We start from the raw sequence: 14,653 nt of genomic DNA on the forward strand, positions 1-14,653 counted from the left end.
CTGGATCTGCCAGCCCTCAGGGAAGTGGCTGCAGTGGATGGGACGCATATGCTATAGTGGCAGTACAAATTATAACCCGTCCTTTCAAAGCCGACTCTCCATCACCAGAGACACATCAAAGAACCAGTTCTCCCTGCAGCTGAACTCCATGACTGCTGAGGACACGGCCGTGTATTATTGTGCAAGGGACACAGTGAGGGGAAGTCTGTGTGAGCCCAGAAACAAACTTCCCCTGCAGGGAAGACACTGGGCAGCAGGGGGCGCGCAGGACCCACTGAGCACAGACACCCAGCACCAGACAGGCACAGATGTATGACAGGGAGGATTTCCTGTTGGAATTAGGACCTTTTCTCTTTGCTCTCAGCATCCCCAGAGACAATTTTGCCTTTTTCTTTTTTCTTTCTCTAAATTTTCTCCTTAAAAGGAAGAACTAGCATTCTCTGTTTGCAGTACTAATATTAAAGGTGACGCTGACCTTCATTATCATCCTCTATGCCCCATTACACCCTTTTCCTCACACTATCTGTGACTCAAAATCTGTTGACAACGAAATACAGGCATGTGCAGATTCATGAGTGCAGTGCATGATTTTAAGTGTCCTGAGCTCTTTGCTGTATTACAGCACACAATCAGGTCTCTGGAAGTGTCTCTCTGCATTACTCCCTGTGTACTGTGGGTAGTGATTGAATAATGTTCTGTGTCTGAGAAAATAATTGTGGAGACATCTGGGTCTAAACGTGTGACCTGTCCTTAGTGATGCTTGCTACCCATTGTCTCTGTTTATGCTGAAGCAAGGGATCCAGGCATAGGGAGAGCCCTGACACTGACAAGGGGTGAACTGAAATGACCTGTCTGGTGGGCAGAGTCATAAATAAAGTCATTTATTGGAGTCACAATGAACAGACCACTCATTGGAAGAACAACTTTGATTCCAAAAGATAGCAAATGAGTCACAAGAGGAGGACATTTGCAGACTAATATTTCAGAATGCACTTTATTCTCATTGAGAGCAGCGAGACTTCTCACATATTTGCATCAGGTGATCAGGGGAACCATTTCCTAGAGAAAGGACGTCGTGTTTGGCAGAGTGTCACCAAAATAGAGGAAAATAATCAGATGCATGGACAGACTGGCTGCTAAAATGTTCTCAGCGGTTTCACTCTGCAGCCAGTGCAGAGATGGAGGTTTGAAAGCATCCCTTGTTTGTGCTGTAGTTGAAGAACAGTGTTCCCTCCTCAACAGCAAAGATAGAGAAATAGGGTTGTGCTAGGAGATGGAATCTCCTGGAAGACAGTGAGTTGGTTTTATTGTTGTTGTTGTTTTGTATATTCAATGAAATGTACGTAACAATCAGTTTGGGGAATGTTCGAATGTGTTCAGATGAAGGTAGAAGAAGGATGTTGTAGGACGCCAGTGACTAAAGAGTGTTTTGGGATCCAGAAGTCATGGGAAAGGCAGTCAAACAGCAAAGTCATCACTTTACAGCAGCCAGACTAACATATTTGACCTAAGCACTCCTGTGTCTGTTATGGACTCTGGGGACGGGCAACAGACTGTACTTGAACTTCCTGCTTTCTCAATTTCCAGTTCCTATTTTGGTTTATCTCAGGTATATTTTGTCATTGGTGGTAACATTCTTGAATTTTTGTTCTTTATTTTTCTGTTTTACATTAGATGAAACCGGGGATTGATGAATATATAGAGATAGCAAAGAGAATAAGGGATTCTGGAGCTTACAGTGGGGGGTGGGATAAAAGGGAGCTGATGCCAAAGAGTTCAATAAGGAAGAGGGTGTTTTGAAATTAATTTTGGTGGCAATTGTACAATACTGCTTGATGCACTTGAATGATGAATTGATATGATTATTATGACCAAATACAATGGTTTTGGAGGGAAAATGAGAAAATAAATTAAATATTAAATAAAGGCTATGCCATTGATAACACTTTTTAATTTCAAATTTCTGGTTTATTTAATAATCTCTATTCAAGTTCAATATATTAGCTAGTTTTTTGAAGTGTTGTACCAGCAAGACTTTCCATAAGTTTCTGATTATGCATGAAGAAACTATCTTCCACTTTAAAAATTATTTTTCTCATAGTATTTTTTCATGTATAGGCAAAAAATATTTTCAACATTCTTCTCGTGCATAATGCAATGGCATTAGATTATCATCATGTTCAACAATTGCCAACATCTGCAAAATTTCCTATCATACACATCACAGAAACCCTTAAAAAATAATTCTGACTTGAAAATTTCCTCCTTAACATGGAATAAATAACTCTATTACTTTCTTGCTCTAATTATTTTGAATCGAAGTCTGCTTTAAGTACCTTTCTCTTCCTGTGCAAAGAATGAACCCTACACTCTGTTCAATACCTTCATTGTCTTTCAGGCAGATTTCTTTCTTAATCAGTATTTTACTTCAATCATTTTATTAGGGCCTTTACACATCTTATCACAATCCATACATATTTCCATTGTATCAAGCACATTTGTCCATTTGTTGCCCTCCTCATTCTCAAAATATTTGCTTTCCACTTGAGCCCTTGGGATCATCTCCTCACTCCCCGCTCCCCCCACCTTCATGAACCCTTGATGATTTATAAATTATTCTTATTTTGTCATAACTTACCTACTCCTTTCACCCACTTTTCTGTTGTTCATCCCCCAGGGAGGAGGTTATATGTAGATCCTTGTAATCGGTTCCCTCTTTCCAACCCACCTACCCTCCCTCCACCCTCCACTCTCAGCACTGTTCCTGAAGGGATCATCTGTCCTGGATTCCCTGTGTTTCCAGTTCCTATCTGTACCAGTATACATCCTCTGTTACAGCTGGATTTGTAAGGTAGAATTGGGATCATGATAGTGGGGTGGGGGAAAGCATTTAAGAGCCAGAGGAAAGTTGTGTGTTTCATCATTGCTACACTGCACCCTAATTGGCTCATCTCCTCCCCACGACCCTTCTGTAAGGGGATGTCCAGCTGCCTACAGATGAGCTTTGGGTCCCCACTCCACACTTCCCTTCATTTACAATTATATGACTTGCTTGTTCTTTGATGCCTGATACCTGATCCCTTCAACAGCTTGTGATCACACAGGCTGGTGTGCTTCTTCCATGTGGGCAATGTTGCTGCTGAGCTAGATGGCCGCTTGTTTACCTTCAAGTCTTTAAGACCCCAGATGCTATATCTTTTGATAGCCAGGCACCATCAGCTTTCTTCACATTAGCGTATGCACCCATTTGTCTTCAGCAAATGTATCAGGGAAGTGAGCACACGATGATAAGAGTTTTTGTTCTTTGATGCTTGATAACTGATCCCATCCGGCACCTCGTGACCACACAGGCTGGTGTGCTTCTTCCATGTGGGCTTTGTTGCTTCTGAGCTAGGTGGCTGCTTGCTTACCTTCAAGTCTTTAAGATCCTAGGTGCTATATAATTTCATAGCTGGGCTCCATCACCTTACTTCACACATTTTATTATGCACACATTTGTCTTCAGCGATTATATCAGGAAGGTGAGCATCATGGAATGCCAGTTCAATAGAACAAAGTATTCTTACATTGAGGGAGTACTTGAGTACAGTCCCAATATCCATCTGCTACCTTAAAACTATATGGGAAACAGAAAGATTTCTCACAAATCGTCTCCCCCAAATATGTTACACTGCTTGCAGGTAATCATAAAAGTTACTTCCCGTGAGACAATCAGCTGCCATACTGCTGTCTCCTCCCACCACAGGTGGGCCTGCTCCCTGCTGCCAGGGACAATGGGTTATTTCTCTCTTAGGTGTGTGCCCATTGGCTTGGTTCCTTTAGTTGGGGTTTACACCTACTAATAATGGTTCCTATGGAGATCCAGAGAACAGATCAAACCCTCTCAGTGACATCAAGTTAGGCTACCATCTTGAATATAGGATCCACCTGTCTTGTCACATGGATAACCCAATTCCTCCCCTTCCTATTGTGTTTATACCCCTAGATTGTCCCCCTCTCATTGCTGTATAACTTATATTGCAAACCCTTCCTGTGACATATGTCTTTACCTATAATTAGTGGGCTTGCACACTCCCCTCAGAGGTATATGCACAGGGTTAATAAAGAGTGCCCTCTCTCTTGGCTCCTCCCTTGATCTCTCACCAGCTTCTCCTCTCCTCTCACATGCTCGCTCCCCTGTTCCCTTTCCCCTTGTCCTCCTTCCCTTCCACCTCTCTCCAAGTGGACCACGAAGCAGAGCTTAGGAAAGCATACTACCATGGTGAGGGAGAGTCATTGTGAGTCCAGACATAAAAATAACCTCATGGAGAAAGCTGACCTGAAGGGATGCTAAGGACCCTCCAGCTCTGGACCAAGAGAAGAAAGAAGTGAGGACAGGAGGCTGGATGAGGACTGCAGTGCCTGGCCAGCTAGAACTGCTGCACTGACCACTACCGTACCTGTACTGTCCATGGCAGGAAACCTGCTGAGACAACTCCAGGTAACACTCCTGACAATAGTCTGAACACTTAGGGCCAGAGAAAATGTTGCTGTGGGACCGACAGAAGGTGGAAGACAGTGTGAGCCCAGGAAACACATCTCCTGTATGTGATGGGATGCTGTCACCAGGGGGCTCTCTGAAGATACTGAGCCCAACACCCACCCCCAGTACTGATTCATGGAGGAAAACCGAGCTTCTTCTTATTTCTGTGGTTTCTTTTATCCTCACAAATAACCCTGCTCTTAGGAAACTTTTCATTCCAACTCTAAATACAGACGATAATATTGAAGTAACTTACTTCTTTCCCAATATTGTGAAATGTAATAGGTGAAAGAATTTGGGATGACGTACACTTGTTTCCATATGTATTCATATGTATGAAAAGATGCAGGTTGACCTTGTATTTATTCCAAAATAGGGTGAGGATAGAGTTTGTCATTAATTTCAATTGATCATCTGGATACATTTGATGGTAATGAACATAAAGTTACATTGAATATGAAATCTGCACAGATGTTCATATGATTGGTAGAGTGAAGACCTCAGAGAGAGGACTGTGTTCTCCCAAGGACTCTACCAGCATCGCTTTTCTAGTCTGAGTCCCAGAGCTACGGTCTCCATTTAGCCCTCTCCACCTTTACATACAAGTGCACCTCCCAGTCACATGCAAACACCAGTCCCATGAAACCACAGCGTGCTTGTACTTAAATTTGTATTCCTTCACACCCAAGAGAGCATTTGCTGGGTGTCATGAATCTTATCCACATGAACATGAATTGGGTGTGAGTTTTCCTCTTTCTGGTGGCAACTCTGGGAGGTAAATGCTTCAGGGATTCACACATGAAGTCTGCGGATGCAGTATCTGAGCACACAACTCACTGTGTTTCTCTTTATCCCCAGGTGACCTAGCCAAGGAGCAGCTACAAGAGTCAGGCCCTGGACAGGTGAAGCCATCACAGACCCTGCCTCTCACCTGTGCCGGCTCTGGATTCTCTTTAACAAGCTATATTGTGCACTGGATCCGCCAGGCTCCAGGAAAGTGACTGGAGTGGTTTGGTCCAATATGCATTGGTGGGAGCACAAGATATAATGCAGCTCTCTCATACCGGGTCAGTATCACCTGGGACACCTCCAAATGCAACTTTTATTTAAAATTGAGCTCTTTGGATCCTGAGGACACCGCCATGTATTACTGTGCTAGAGACACAGTGATGGGAAGTCAGTGTGAGCCCAGACACAAACCTCCCGGCAACAGGCCATGATTTTGGCAGATGCAAAAGAGAGAGAAAAGTCAGTGATGTTTTCCTCTCAGAAGCTGTGCTTTCCCCACCTTGTCAGCACCTCTCTAGGGACCACCAAACACAGAATCTAGGGAGCCTTCATGTATCTGAACCTGGCTTCTGTTCATTGGAGTGGGCTTTGTCTGTATTTTACCATCTATCCAAAGATAGAATTCTCAGAAATACTAGTGTGAACTGATCACATCTCCATTTACCATTTAGGGCATTAACCACTGCTGTTTTTTGCAAAAGTTAGAAATATTCCAAGAAAGCAAACTCACTGCCATCGAGTTGATGACAATTTGATGATGCCCCTGTAGGTTTCCAGGATTGCAACTGTTGTGGGAGTAGAAAGCCCCATCTTTCTTCCTTGAGAGGCTGAGGGTTTCAAACTGTGGACATACACATCTCAGCACAACACATAACCAGTACGCCACCAGCCTCATTATAAAAACATGAATGCAACAAAATATTCTCATGTGGGCCCCAAATTTTCTCCAAGCCATCAGATGGGTGTCCAAAGTTTTCATTCCAGTGAATGCTGACAAATGTATGCTTATGTAATAATTTTAACTTACAATGACCTTGATAATATTGTTGATATTGTTAGGTACCCTTGAGTTGGCTTCAACTCCCAGAGATCCTATGTACAAGGATGAACTGCTGCCCTGAAGTGCACTCTCCTCAGTCATTCCCGTTTGGACTCATCATTGCAGCCTTTGTGACAATCCACCTCCTTGAAAGTCTCTCTTTTTCAATGGCATTCCAATTTAGCAAACACAAGACCATTCTCTGGGTTCTGGTTCTGCATGATGCCATACCCAAATAAGAGAGATAAAGTCTTACTTGAATGCTTCCAAGAACCATTCCAGATGTGTTAATTCTGAAAGAGACCCACTTGTCCGGCAGGCAGCCCGTGGTATATTTAATATTATTCTCTAACACCATAACTCAAATGCATCAATTCTTCTTTGGTATTTCTCTTTTTTTCTTCTTCTTTGCATGCAGGTTGGATATTTTTTATTATTTTATTTTTATCAGTTTATTGGGGGCTCATATGGCTCTTATCACAATCCATCTATCCATTGTGTTGAGCATATTTGTACTTATGTTGTCATCATCATTTTAAAAACATTTTCTTCCTACTTGAGCCCTTGGTATCAGCTCCTCATTAAAAAAAAATTCTTATTTGGCCTTTATTAGAGTCACTCTTAGGTATCACCACTACGGCAGCTGTTTCTGGCATTACAGATAGAGACCAGGGTTGCTACTAAAATCACACAATGTATAGGAAAGCATCCTACAATAAGTACTCAAGGAGCAATAAAATAGCAGTAGTGCCAGCATTGAAGAAATCTATATAATGTCTTAACACCAGTCAACATGAAGAGAAATGTTCATCAGCAGAAAGTAAAGGTCATGATGTATGTAAGTTATACTTAGAGGAACCTGGATCACAAAACCATGTGGCACAATGATTAAGTAATCAACTTTTAGGCAACAGGTTGGCAGTTCCACTCATTTGGATAAAGATCTGATAACTTTCTCCCATCAGTACTAAAGAAAAGAAAATCCTCTTCAGATAGTTCTCTTTCATGCAGGCTCTCTGAGTCTATGAGTCTCTGCGCCCAAACAACCTTGGATGCTTAAAGTTCTTTAAATATGTGGACAAGACAATGGCTACCAATAATTAGCCAAAGTACAGTGAACGTCAACATAAGAGCACTTATAAAGACATTGTATTGTGTTACATATTTCCCTTTGCTAGACGTGCTTCTCTGCATAAAGCATGTACCTTTCCCCCAGCACTGTTATTCAAACCAGGAAGAATGTTGTGTGTTCTGTTATATTTTCTTTTTGATGGTGCAAAGTGCCAGAGTCAGTTCCAAATTCTAAGTGATTCAATGTACAACAGAAGGAAATAATGCCTAGTTCAACATCACAATAACAATGAATATTTTTGAGGTCATTATTACAGCCAATGTGTCAAACCATCTCATGATGTGCCTGTTCTTCACTGATCCCCTACTTTATCATGGTTGATGTTTTCCTCAAGGGACTGGTATCAAGAGTCTCCCCATCCTTGATTCTAAGCAACTCTCTGGCTGTCCTCCTTTCAAAACAGATCTGTTTGTTTTATTGCCAGCCCGCCCCACAGTACTTTCCTCAGGCCATCATTTTTTCCATGGCCTTCTTTTTTTATAGTCCAGAGTTCATATGCATATACTAATAATGAAAATATTATGACTTGGCTTTTGAAAGTGACATTTTTGAAACCCTGTACTGTGGGCCTGTCGGTACAGAGATGTAAAGGGCTATGGTGGTGCTGTGGGATAAAATTTGCTCACCACAAATAAGGTCAGGGATTCAAATCAGCCAACGGTTCCTCCTGAGTAAGATGACATTGTCTATTCCTGTACATAATTATACTCAGCAAAAGCCTAATAAGCAGTTCTCATCAGTCTTCTAGGGTTCCTATGAGCCAGAGTACATTTGCTTTTGAAAGAAGAGATTGTTCATTTTTTAGCTCAATTGCTTGGTTTTCTGATTTTCCCTCAGTCAGAAGAATGTCTGGTGTGTTCCTAGCTCTCAGACCTCACAAAGAAAAATTAATTCATCAAACAAGACTGCTACACTGGAACTCTGATTTTGTAATTTCAAATGTTGGAATCTGGGGAGCCAGCTAATTCAATGTATGCTTGTGGGTCACATCACTCCTATCTCTGTCATCCAACTTGATTCAAGAATCAGCTCTGGAGATACTTTCTTGTGGAGCTGTGGTGCCTGTGCATTTGCACATTGTTCATAGTCCCCACCTCTTTTAACAGTCAGGAACACTCATAGGCAAATACCTGTTGTGGTTTCTTACTTAATAAGACCACCACCATCAATGCCCTGCAACCAGGGTATTCCAGAGCCTTCTGAGTCGGGGAGCCTTTGATAGAGAAATGTCTGCCTCCTTTCTCTTCCTCCTCCTGATGGTGCTGGGTCTCCCATCAGGTCACTGGCAGGGAGATGCAGTGGATCACAGCACATTCAAAGACATATGGGGCCTTTAATACTTGTTTCTGAAGACTCCAGGGGCCCTGTCCCACATGCAGCTACAGGAGTCAGGTGATCAGATGGTTAAGCTTCTCAGACCCTCACTCTCACCTCTACCATCGCTAGGGAGTCTATCTCCAACACCAGTGCTACTTGGGACTGGATCAGACAGAGCCCTAGGACAAGCCTTAAGTGGATGGGAAGGACCTTCTCTGAATCAGAGTGGTTTAGCAAATACACATCATTTCTCAGAGACCATCTAGTCACATCCATGAATCAGTTCTTCCTGCAGCTGAGCTCTTTTACCACTGACAAGCACTTTGCAAGGAGATAAGGAGAGGGAAAGTCAATGTGAGGCCCCACACAATCCACCATGCAGGAGAGCTGGGGGCTGAACTAAGAGAGCTCTTATAACAGCAGGGGTAGCACAGGCCCAGGAACCAGAAGCAGGTGGGTGTGTGAGCGCAGATGAGATCTTCTGCTGTGTCTTGGGTTCGCTTTGTTCCCACTGCTTAGGAGCAGATTGAGAGGAAACTCCAGTAGAAACTGCCCGAGGAGAGTATGGGGGTGGGGGAAGTTTTGACATTGTATGCTGAATTTTTCTTTTCTTTTTAACCTGATGAGTAATTTCTTTTAAAATTTGGTAAGTAGTCGCCATGTTCTTAAACATAGACCCTGGGATCTTCTTCAGGATTACATTAAAGTTATAGATTGTTTAGAGTGTTTTACTTTTACAAAGTTAAGACTTCCTCTTCGTGAACATGACCCGTTATTCTAATTATGGGTGTGTCTTTTGGTATCTTGGAAAAATGTTTTCTTATCATTTTCATTATATAAGACTTTTGTTTCTCTGCTTGGGCTTACTCCAATTTACTTTATATTTTAAGTGGTTATTGTAAATTGTATTATTTTCTGATTTTCTTTTCAGAGCTTTCTCTAATGGTACGTGGGAATCAAACTGATTATCTGTGTTCCCCTTATAACCTGTGAAATTGCTTAACCTTCAAAACCGGTTTCAATAATTTTCTTCTAGAGCTTTTGGGTTTTCTATGTTTAGAGTGACATCCTCAGCAATTATAGAGAGTTTTATTTCTTTATTACCATTTTGGATGCATTCATCTATCATTTGTTGATTTATAGTTATAGTTAAATTTGAAGCATGATATGAAATAAGATTTATATTTAATGGTATCCTTATCTGGTTCCAATTTGACAGGTAAATGCTTGTGCTTCCTCTCCATGGAGTGCAATATTTGCAACTGGCATTGTATGTTGCTGTTTTAAGTCCTATCAAATCAGTTTGGATTCATAGCAACACTAGAGAAAACAGAATGAAACAGAATCATCCTTACAATTGTCATGTATGAGGCCCTTTTTGCAGTTACTGTGCCAACTATGTTCTTAAAGTTCATCCTTTTAAAAATGACCTTATGCGTTATCAAGCATGATGTCTTTTTCCAAGTTCTGATTTCCTTGACACATGTTCAAAGTACTTGAGATGAAGTAATACTATGCTCACTTCTTTCTATTAAGCATCACAAGTGTACATCATCCAATATACGCTTGTTCCTCTGACAGTCCACCACACCATCAAATTATTCACCAGTATCATGATTCAAATACATTGTTTCATCTTCGATCTTTCTCATTCATTGTCCAACTTTGACATGCATATGAGACCACTGAAATTTCATAGCTTTGGCCAGGTGTATTTTAGTCCTCAAAGAGACATTCTTGCTCTTCAATCTTTAAAGAGGTCTTGTGCTGCAGATTCACTGAAATGCATCATTTGATTGACGGCGGCTTCCTGAACACTGATTGTAAATCTAAGCAAGATGAACTCCATCACAGCTTCGATCTTATCTCCACTTATCATATTTTCAATTGGTCCCATAGTGAGAAGTTTCATTTTCTTTGCATTGATTTGTAATGTAGAGTGAAGGCAGCAATTTCTGAACTTCATCTGTAAGTTTTCAAGTCATGCTATATTGGAACATGTAGTTTTATTTCACCTGCATATCACAGATTATTAGCTGGGTTTACTACATCCTGATGTTGTGTTTTCCATTTAGTACAGCTTCTTGAGTTATTTGTTCTGTTTAGCATGGTGCACAGAGAAACGGCTGACATTTCCAGCAATTCTGTATTTCTGTGATGCACAATGAATACCCATGGAAGAAACAAACAAGAAATCACACCATGGACTGCATTGAGCAGAGATATGAAAAATGACTTTATGAAAGTACCTAAAATGCTTTCCAGAAAATATGGCCATTCTATAACCACCCATTCCAAGAAAATATCTCCAAATGAAACAATGCCAATCTAATACACAATAATAGCACCAATGAATAATGTGTTACTATATTTGTATCTTTTCAACTTAAATGTCTCCTTCATTCAAGTACCATTTCATGCCCTTTGCCTATTTTGATTATCCAAACTCTGTACATGTTCCACTGTCGTGACTGGTATTAAGTGAGATGACATGATAAAGAAATAGGAATTAACTCTCCAGGAAATATGCAGAGAAATGAGAAAACATAGTAGAATAAATGTTCACTAATAATTAGGGGTATTAATAAAATTAGAATTTCTTAACACTCTATGATTTCTGTGTCCATAGTTTCTCTGATCTTCAGCCTAAGGAGCTTGATTTCTCAATAGATAGAGGCAAACAAACCTCAAGAGAATGGAGGACATTAGACTTTCTCTTTTCAGTTTCTGAGAAAAGACTGGAGGTTTATCTGCCTTTTTCCTTTTTTCTTCTGGGATTTCTAACATGCAGATCACCCCTTCAATTTCCAGATTAAATTTCAAAACTTGGTGAAAAACATCACATTTGGGGAAGAGTTTTTTTTTTTAAGAACTACATAACTTGTCCCTAGTATAGATTTTCTTTTGGCTATTCTTTGGCCTCATAATTAATTTCTAGTAGTATCATGAAATTCTAAAAATGTGTAGGAATAAAAGAAGTGTGCATTAGTTACCATCATTGATTATCTTGGATGTCTTGTGACAGCTTCAGCATCATTATTTGGACCCAGGAGTGATGAATCCTTCACAGAGACTCATCACTTAAAATTTGCTGCCTCTGATAACTACGTATTTCTGGCGCTGGATCTACCAAAACCTGCAGAAGAGATTGGAGTCGTTGTTATCAATATGTTTTAGTAGAAGAAAACAATTACCCATCACAATTGAGTTGACTCTCAAGCTCAAAAAGCATGTCCACGAAGAAGTTCTCCCTGCAGCTGAGCTCAACGACCACTGAGGGCACCGCTGTCCATTACTCTGAGAGGAACTGTGAGAGGACTCAGTGCCATCCCATGCACAAGCTTCACTACAATAATGACATTGGCGTATAGGAACACGTAGGCTGCACACAGTACAGGAGCCAGGCTCCCAGGGCAATGGGAAAAAGCATGGGGGCAAGGAGCTCCTTGTTGGCATCTAGGGTTTCCTTTCCTACCAAATCATTTTCTCCAAGAATTCTCTCTTCCATAATGTTTATTACAAAACACATCAGTTTCAATATTCACTCATATGTGATATAAGTAAACACAATTAAATATATGTATGTGTGCATACATGAACTCTGGTGGTGTAGTGGTTAGTTGATAGGGTATGAGCTTAAAGCCCAGGGGTTCAAAACCACCAGCTGTTCCACAGGAGAAAAATGGTGTTTTCTGCTCCCATAAAGAGTTACAGTTTCAGAAACGCTCAAATCTACCCTTTCCTATAGGGTCGCAATGTGTCTGCATTGACTCAATGCAATGAGTGAGAGTGATAAATACATTAATAAATACAAATCCTGTTTGAATCATTAACATACGTTTAATGGTTTTCGTATCTTGGATGGCTGTACTGAATGAAAATTAAAGTGCAATATTAAAAAGTGTGGGAAATCGCTAAGCCAGGCAGCGGAGGGAGGAAGCCCTAGCTTGAGCTAGCTAATAAACTCCTTGTTCCACTTTTGCATCTCAACTGGTTGTGATGATTATTGCGTGCACCCAAGGTAAGTTTGCCTTCCTTCCTCAAATCTCATATTTGGGAGCTCGTCCAGGATTGGTAATAGACAGCCTGAGCCCTGACAAGGACAAACTGACTGACCTTGGGATAGGAGGGTTTTTTTTTCCTCTAAAATTCTGTCCAGACACATGTATGGGTGGCGCTGTTAATTGGGACCAGAATACAACCAATGTGGAAGCGCCAGAGCTGTCACTGGTTGGGTTCAGGGTGGGAGACATCCTCCTGTTTCACTGGTAAGTTCCGGTTAGAGTCTGGACCTAATCATGATTCAGCACTTTTTGCCGGAAGCCATGTGGATACCCCCACCATTCTTGAGATGATTTCCCCTTCACTGACTTGGCTTTTGCCCTACTTTGGGTCTCATTTCATCTCTTTTGTGAGATGGTGGAAGATTTTTTTTGGATTGTTGGTGCACATAGTATGTTGGAGCTGTGAGCATTGGCAGCTCTGGAGTGGTATGTTTTCTTGATGCGCATTGAACATTTAATTAAAATTCTCTTCATACACGAAAAAAAAAGTGTGGGATTTACTATTTCACGCTCCACTTGATCCTTAGTGCCTGCTCCATCCTGCTCTCTCCCCTTCGTTAGTCTTCGCTCCCCTCAAAGGAATTGCTGCTGCCGTAGTTGCCCAAAGAGAGTCGGAAACACCACAAGGCCATGGTCCTGCCTAAGAATAAAGGTAAAGGAGGTAAATATAGACGTAGAGGTAAGAATGAAAACGAGTCTGAAAAAAAGAGAACTGGCGTTCAAAGAAGATGGGCAAGAATATGCACAGGTCTTCAAAATGTTGGGAGATGGATGATTAGAAGCCATGTGGTTTGATGGTGTAAAGAGATGTGTCACATCAGGGGAAAATTGAGGGGAAAGGTTTGGCTAAATACCTTGGACATCACACTGGCCAGTCTACGAGACTATCAGGATAACAAAGTGGACATCATTTTAAAAGACAACGCAGATGAAGCTAGAAGTCTGAAGGCCTATGGCAAGCTTCCAGCGCATGTCAAAATCAATGAAACGGATACCTTTGGCTCTGGAGATAATGATGAAATCCAGTTTGACGACATAGGAGATGATGATGAGGACATTGATAATATCTAAGTAGAACCGCATGCTTTACATTCCATTAGAATGAGGATTGGCCTACAATTTTGTGCTCTCCCATTGTAGAAGATTGCAATTTCATCAGCATGAGTACTATTTATTCAGGCAGGTTGATTTGTTTTTAAGGGGTTGGTGTTTCCTTTAAAGCCGAGAATGTTGAAATATCTTAAGTAAAATCTTAGGCCCACTTTATTCTGTTGAAGTAATAAGAGTTTCTGGGTAAAAGACCAACCATAAAAGCTATTATTAAAAAAATATTTTAAAGCAATTTTGCCTTTCCCAGGTTGGTCACTTTACTTCCAGGAACTAGATATTCAAATTAATTCATTGTCCACTACTTATTATGGGTTTTGACAGGTCTATTGACTATACAAAGTCTTTCTGTCTGCTCCAAATACCTATTAGTCCCTGGAGATTTTGATACTGTTTTAAGAGTGACAGAAGTCTGCATCTATAGTCAAAATAATTGGGTCTATTTTTTTTCATATTTGAATAGCATATGGCATTTTATACTGATTTTGATATCACATAGTTCGGTTTCTGATCTTGTGTTGTCAGCATTAAGACATGTGAAAAGGCATTTGCAAAATTCGCTTTTCAGAACTTCAGTTTTAGTGGCAATTTTTAATTTTTAAAGCTAGTAGTTACAGAAATTGAAAACTAGGTGGCACTAAATTATTTTAACATTGGAAATACTGAGTAATTTTGACTTTTTT

At 40.8% G+C, this 14,653-nt stretch overlaps 1 pseudogene; it reads left to right on the forward strand.

Annotated features, from left to right (window-relative positions):
* The first annotated feature begins 13,493 nt into the window (after positions 1–13,493).
* On the forward strand, positions 13,494–13,934 carry LOC142443168 (eukaryotic translation initiation factor 1A, X-chromosomal-like; annotated as a pseudogene).
* The last annotated feature ends 719 nt before the right edge of the window (positions 13,935–14,653 follow it).

Source organism: Tenrec ecaudatus, chromosome 3 (assembly GCF_050624435.1).
Source record: "Tenrec ecaudatus isolate mTenEca1 chromosome 3, mTenEca1.hap1, whole genome shotgun sequence".
In the NCBI taxonomy this organism is placed as follows: Eukaryota; Metazoa; Chordata; class Mammalia; order Afrosoricida; family Tenrecidae; genus Tenrec; species Tenrec ecaudatus.